Below are 7,210 nucleotides of genomic sequence, written 5' to 3'. Positions count from 1 at the left end.
ATATATTTGTATACTTCCTAAATGAAATTTATCCGTTGAATAAACTTGTATCTGATTTATTAACAAAATGTTTTATTACAGCACTTTTTGTAACAGCAAAAGATTGGAAACTACTCGGAGCCACATGGGATTGATTTAATAAACTTTGCTGCATGCATACAACGTAATGCCATTCTACTGAAAGATGAATGCCCTCCTTTATGTGCTGATGTGGAAAGATCTCCAAAATATAATGTTAAATATAAAGCAAGGTGCAGAACAGTGGCATAATGTGCTATTTTAGAAGTGAAAAAGGAGAAAATAAGTTTATAAATTCATATTTGCTTATATCTGCCTAGGTATTCGGAAAGCATGTTGGTATGTGAAATTGAGTTGCTGGTGACAGGAATAGAAACACAGTATAGATTTTCATATATTCTTTAATATTCGAACATACTGCCTTTTCAAAACATTAAATAAGAAAAAAATTTAAAATGCATGATCTTAAAAAAAAGAGCCACTATTTTGGGGGGTTATTTCCACTTTGTGGTATATCTTCCCAGTACTTTTTTTTCCCTATATGTGTATGTAAAGATATATGTATAAAGATATATGTGTAAGACTTAAGTTTTTTTTTTAACCTGTTGCCTTTGAGTAGATTCTGACTTCAGTAACCCCATGTGTTACAGAGTAGAGGTGATCTCCATAGGGTTATTTTGGCTGGAATCTTTACGGAAGCCAATCATTACATGGTGCCACAGGGTGGGTTGAAACCATCAACCTTTTCATCAGTAGTTGAGTGAAAACTGCTTGCACCACCCACCCAGCAACTTCTTTTTAAGAAATAGACTATTTTTTTTAAAGCAGCTTTAATTTTACAGAAAAATTGTGCAGAAAGTACAGTGTGCTTATATCCATTCCCCCCCTTCCCCTGCACACTGTTTTTCTTACTGTTAAATCTTGCATTCCTGTGATACATTTGTTACAACTGATGAATAAATATTGATACATTGTATTTGTCTGGGCATAAGTTTTCAATTCATTTGAGTAAGTACCTAGGAGCGTGGTTGCTGGGTCCTATGGTGAGCCTATGCTGAGCTTTGTAAGAAACAGCCGGCTGTCTTCCAAAGTGGCTGTACCATTTTGTATTCCTACCAGTAATGGATGAGTGCTCCTGCTGCTTCATATCTTTACCAGCATCTGGTGTTGTCAGTGTTTCAGGTTTTAGTCATTCTAATAGGTGTGTAATGGTATTTTATTGTTTAAATTTGTAATTCTCTAATGACATATGATGTCGAGCATCTTTTCATATGCTTATTTGCTATCTGAATATCTTTTTCAATGGGATGTCTGTTGAGATCATTTGCCCATTTCTTATTGTTGAGTTTTAAGAGTTCTTGTATATCTTGGCTACAAGTCCTTTATCAGATATATGTTTTAAATATTTTCTCCAAGTCTGTGGCTTATCTTTTCATTCTCTTAACAGCATCTTATGTAAAGTAAAAATTTTTTGATATTTTTTCTTATATGGATTGTGCTTTTGGGGTTGTATTTAAAAACTCATTGCCATACCCAAGGACACCTAGATTTCCTTCTGTGTTACCTTCTAGATGTTGCATAGTTTTGCATTTAACATTTAAGTCTGTGATCTGTTTTGAGTTCATTCTTGTGAAAGGTATAAGGTCTGGGTCTAAGTTCAATTTTTGCATGCGGATGTCCAGTTGTTCTAGCACCATTTGTTAAAAAGACTAGTCTTTATTGGATTGCCTTTGCTCCTTTGTCAAAGATCACTTGATAATATTTGTGTGAACCTATTTCCGTTGATCTGATTGTCTATTCTTTCACCAATATCTCACTGACTTTATCACTGTAGCTTTATAGTAAGTCTTGAAGTTGGGTAGCACCAATCTTTTGACTTTGTTCTTCTTCAGTATTGTGTTAGATATTCTGGGTCTTTTTACTTTTCCATATAAACTTTAGGATCAGTTTGTTGTTATCCACAAATAGCATGTTGAGATTTTTATTGGGACTAAATTGAATCTACAGATCAAGTTGAGAAGAATCGACATCTTGATAATATTGAGTCTTCCTATTACTAATGTAAATAGTGTTGTGTTTTTAATTTTGAATCCCACTTGTTTATTGCTGGTATATAGGAAAGAATTGACTTTTGTAGATTAAACTAGCACCCTGTAACTTTGCTATAATTGCTTATTAGTCCCAAGAGTTTTTTGTTGATTCTTTGGAATTTTCTACAGACAATTATCATCTGTGAACAAAGTCAGTTTTATTTCTTCTTTCCCAATCTGTATACCTTTTATTTCCTTTTCTTGTCTTATTGCATTAGTTAGAGCTTCTAGCATTATGTTGAATAGTAGTAGTGAAAGGAGATCAGGAGCCCTGGTGGTGCAATGGCTAAGCGCTTGGCTACTAACAGAAATACTGACAATTTGAATTCTGCAGTTGCTCCATGGATGAAAAAACACGGCGATCTGCTTTTGTAAAGATTACAGCCTAGGAAACCCTATGGGACAGTTTTACTCTGTCCTAATAGTATTGCCATGAGTTGGAATCAACTGACAACACAAAACAACAAGTGAAAGGGGACATCCTTGTCTTGTTCCCAATCACAGGCAGAAAGCATCTGGTTTCCCACTATTAAGTATGATGCTAACTGTAGTATTTTGTAGGTGTTCTTTATCAAGTTGAGGAAATTCTTGTCTATCCCTAGTTTGCTGAGAGTTTTTATGATGAATCGGTGTTGGATTTTGTCAAATGCTTTTTCTGCATCGAATGATATGATCGTATGATTTTTCTTCCACAACCTGTTGATGTGATGAGTTACATTAACTTTTGAATGTTGAACCAGTTTTGCACACTTGGAATAAATACCACTTGATCCTGGGGTATGATTTTTTTTAATGCATTGTTGGATTTGATTTGCTAATACCTGCTGAGGGTTTTTGCATCCATGTTCTTGAGAGATATTGGTCTGTAATATTCCTTCTTAGTAATATCGTTTTCTGGTTTTGCTGTTGGGGTAATACTGGCCTCATAGATTGGGTTAGGAAGTGTTCCTCTGCTTCTATTTTCTGGAAGAGATTGTTGAGAATTGGTGTCACTTCTTTTTTAAATATTTGGTAGAGTTCACCAGTGAAACCATCTGAGCCTGGTGCTTTCTGTTTTGGAAGGTTATTAATTGTTGATTAAATAATAGATTTGTAGACATAGACCTATTGAGATTATTTATTTCTCATTGTGTGAGTTTTGGTACATTGTATCTTTCAAGGAACTGGTCCCTTTCATCTAAGTCATCAGATTTGTAGGCATAGAGTCGTTCATAATATTCCTTTATTACCCTTTTAATATCTGTGGGTTTAGTAGTGAGGGCCCTTCTTTCACATCTCATATTAGTAAACTGGGTTTTTTTTTTTTTTTGGTTAGCCTAGCTGGAAGTTTATCAATTTTATTGATATTTTTCAAAGAACTAGCTTTTGGTTTCACTGATTAATTTCTTATTAATTTCCTGTTTTCAATTTCATTGGTTTATGTTCTAGTTTTTATTATTTCTTTTCTTCCTACAAATCCTATTTCCTGCCTTGGGTTTAAATCATTGAAAACAAAGGCCTGAGAGGGAAACATTTTGCTGGCAATTTTTGCTGCTGCCAGCTTCCTCCAAGATAACGAAAACAAAAATCATTTGCTTGAACTGTAAAAAAGGAATACAAGGATAAAAATAATAAAAACATCAAAAATATTATGCATGCACATATATAATGGGTATACATACTGGGTCTCATCAGGATGATGATTTTAAAGAAAGTCAAAGAGAGAAAGAGAGATTGGGACAAATATAGGTATCCCAAATACTTATATTAAGGAATCATTTACCTGAAATTCAAACTCAACTGGTTGTCCTATATTTTTGTTTGCTATATCTGGCAAGACAGAAAGAAGAGAGAGAGAGAGGGAGGGTGGGAGGGAGGAAGAATGGAGGAAAGATGGTGGGTCACGATAATGATAGAACTATAGTCACAGCTTGCACCCCTTGCAGCCTCACCACGGGAATCTCAGTCCCCCGGTCCACAGCTGCCCTCTCCCTAGATGGTCCCAGGTCAGCTCCAGTGACCCCTGTTACAGCTCTCAGTGGTATCCTCTACTGCTTGGGCCAGCAGCTTCCCTTCTTTCTTCCCCTCCCTCTCTGCAGACTTGGTTGCCCCAGGTACAGCCCTCAGCAGCTCCGGTTGTTTGTCTGGGCTCCTGTATCTCCAGGCACTAGCCCTGCAGGCAGGAGCCTCTAAACTTATATTTTTTGTGTTCTTGTTTATAAGGGAACAAGAACTGGGCTGTATAGCCTTGTTAGCCTGTGATATTTTCACAAAAAGCATTTGTGAAATGGAAACAGAAAATTCTTAAATTCCGTGCCCCTCAATTTCCTCGTGATAAAAGGAGGAGAATAATAGTATTTACCTCATTGATGTTATGAGGATTAAATGAGTTAATATTTGTAAAGCACTTAGAAAAGTCCCAGCACAGAATGAGTGCCCCTTGAGTGTTAGTTAAATAAAACCAGTCAGTCACAAGTTTTACTTCTGAGGGAAGCACAACGAAACCAGTGAGTGGCCCTAGATCCCCCACCTACTTCCCTTCTTACTTCCTTCCTTCAGTTCAGACACTATTGCTCATGACAAATATCACACTGGGTTAAAGTACTTTTCAATTTTTTGAGCAAAACATTACCTTCCGCTTTAATTCACTTATTGTATGCTTATAGGGTATAATTTCCATCACATAAATACATTTAATTTCTCTGAAGCTAAAGGCATCAGTAGTCAGTAGGGATTCCATAGCGATTTCCTAAAACCAGAAAACATGTTTAACTGCTTCATTGTGAAATGCATAGCTAGGCCAGAAGAGTGCAGTAGACAAGCCAGGGTAACAAGAGAGCTTGTATGGGTGCTGAGATGTGTGAGCACAGACCACCGGAAACCCTGAACTCTGTGTCATTATTTGCTGGTGTAATATGTCTACCCTTTATTGAATGCTTACTCTAGGTTAATATATTTAAACTTTTAACAGGTAGGAAACTGAGACACTGGGCAGGTAAGCAGCCTGTCCAAGGTTGCACAGCTTCAGCGTGGCAGACTTAAGCCTAGGTTTTCTGAAACCAGAGGCCGTGCTCTACTGCCTCCATTCTCATAATCACTCTGCAGACAAGGAAACTAAGGCACAGTGTAGCACTCAGCCATGCCCCACATGCTAGAGCAGCGATGCCAGGACACAGAGCTGGCAGTTAGGCCTGGCATACTCGCTTATACCTACCCCCTCAGGGTTGTCAGACAGGTGGCTCTGCTCAAGCCCCGTCCCCTAACGTCTTGTTCTTTTCCCACTTTTCTGCCTTGGTCCCAGCTTCCGCCCTGCTTTTTGCTTAGAAGTGGAGCCTGTCTCCCCTAGGCCCTTGGGTCATTACTGCTCTGTCCACAGTCAGCTCCCTCGGGGACAGCTTCATGGCAAAATGCCTGTTTGACATCTAGCTCCTTGACTTTCTAGCTGTGTGACTTTGGGTAAGTTATTTAGCCTTCCTCAGTTTGTTTGCTCAGCCATAAAATAGAATGATAGTAAAGTATCCTGACAACACAAGTATCTTGAAGCTTAAATGAGATAACGCATTTACAGCACTGAGAATAGTCCCAGGCGCACAATAGGCACTTAATATATGTTAGCTGTTATAGTCGCCATTTGTCTTTAGCAGAGGGGCAGATCAGCTGCAGCCTGTGTGGGTGTCCAGCACACCTGGGCATAAACAGGTCAAATGTAAATTGGTTTTAAAAAAAAAGTTGCTCATAAGCATGAATCAGTTATTTTTTACATGTAGCACCGGTAGTTGGCTGAAGACCTGAAACCAGAAAAATACACAAACACAATGACTAGGATTTATTTTCTAATTTTAAACTACAGGGTCAGCAAAGAAGAGGAAGAGGAAGACACTCAACATGATGGGTTGACACAGGGGCCGCAACAGGCTCAAGCATAACAACGATGGCGAGCATGGCGCACAACCAGGCAGTGTTTCGTTCAGCAGTACGTAGGGTCACTGTGACTTGACGGCACCTAACAACAACAACAATTTTAAACTAATATACTTCTGGAAGAGTCTAATCCCAACCCACAAAAGAAACATCAAAAAGGAAAAGAGATAAGGGATTGCGGGGGAGAAGACTAGGAGCAATGCTATTGAAACATTGGTTCTGCTTTGGTCAGTGAAAGTGAATTAAAAAATGCACCTGTTTCACAGTATAATCTTTATTAATTAAAAAATCCACTTCTGTTCCTACTACTCAATGCATGTTGGAAAAACAGCAATAACGTATCTGTTTGAAGGGATGCTAAATTACCAGCTTGGCTGAAGCATCTACATATCTGTTCCCAGTTCTGAGTCAGACCCTCTGGGAACACTCATAACATCTTGAGAGCAAACAACTGTCTGGGTAAACTGTACCCGGCTACTTTAGGCTCAGTGCTCCTCAGAAGGATAGTGAGCAAGCTGTCCAGGTGGTTCTCAGGCAGCAACTGTAAACCACTTACACAGACATAGACTGACAGCTTCTGTGGAGTCAAGTCTGACTCACGGGGACCTTATTGTGCACAAGAGTAAAGTGCTGCCTAGTCCTGCATCATCTTCACGATCACCAGCGTGTTCAAGTCCTTCATTGCAGTTATTGTGCCAGTCCACCTCACTGAGGGTCTCCTTTGCCCTTGCTGGCTTTCTACCACACTAAGCATGTGTTCCTCCAGTGACTGATCTCTGCCGATGACATGTCCAAAGCAAGCGAGTCGGACAATGTTCTGTTGTGAGGCACCGGGGTTTTGATTAATTTTTGGAAGTAGCTCACTGGCCTTTCTTCCCAGTCTTAGTCTGGAAGCTCTGCTGAAACCTGTCCACCATGGGTGACCCTGCTGGTGTTTGAAATACCAGTGGCATAGCTTCCAGTATCACAGGAACATGGAAACCACCACAGGATGACAAACTGACAGATGGGTGGTGGGTGCAAAGAAGATACCGCTAATTACAACTATACAGATGTGGTCTGGTTGAACCTAGAAGCTCTTGAGAAACTGGTAATTATTCTAATTATTCTACTGAAAGCTGAGCAAACTGCTTTCCTTCACTGAAGCAGTCAGAAAACCTTCCAACTGACATAGCCAAGGCAAGATCATACTTTCTAGGAAG

Source organism: Loxodonta africana, chromosome 25 (assembly GCF_030014295.1).
Source record: "Loxodonta africana isolate mLoxAfr1 chromosome 25, mLoxAfr1.hap2, whole genome shotgun sequence".
Taxonomy (NCBI): Eukaryota; Metazoa; Chordata; class Mammalia; order Proboscidea; family Elephantidae; genus Loxodonta; species Loxodonta africana.
Note: the sequence above shows the minus strand (reverse complement) of the source record.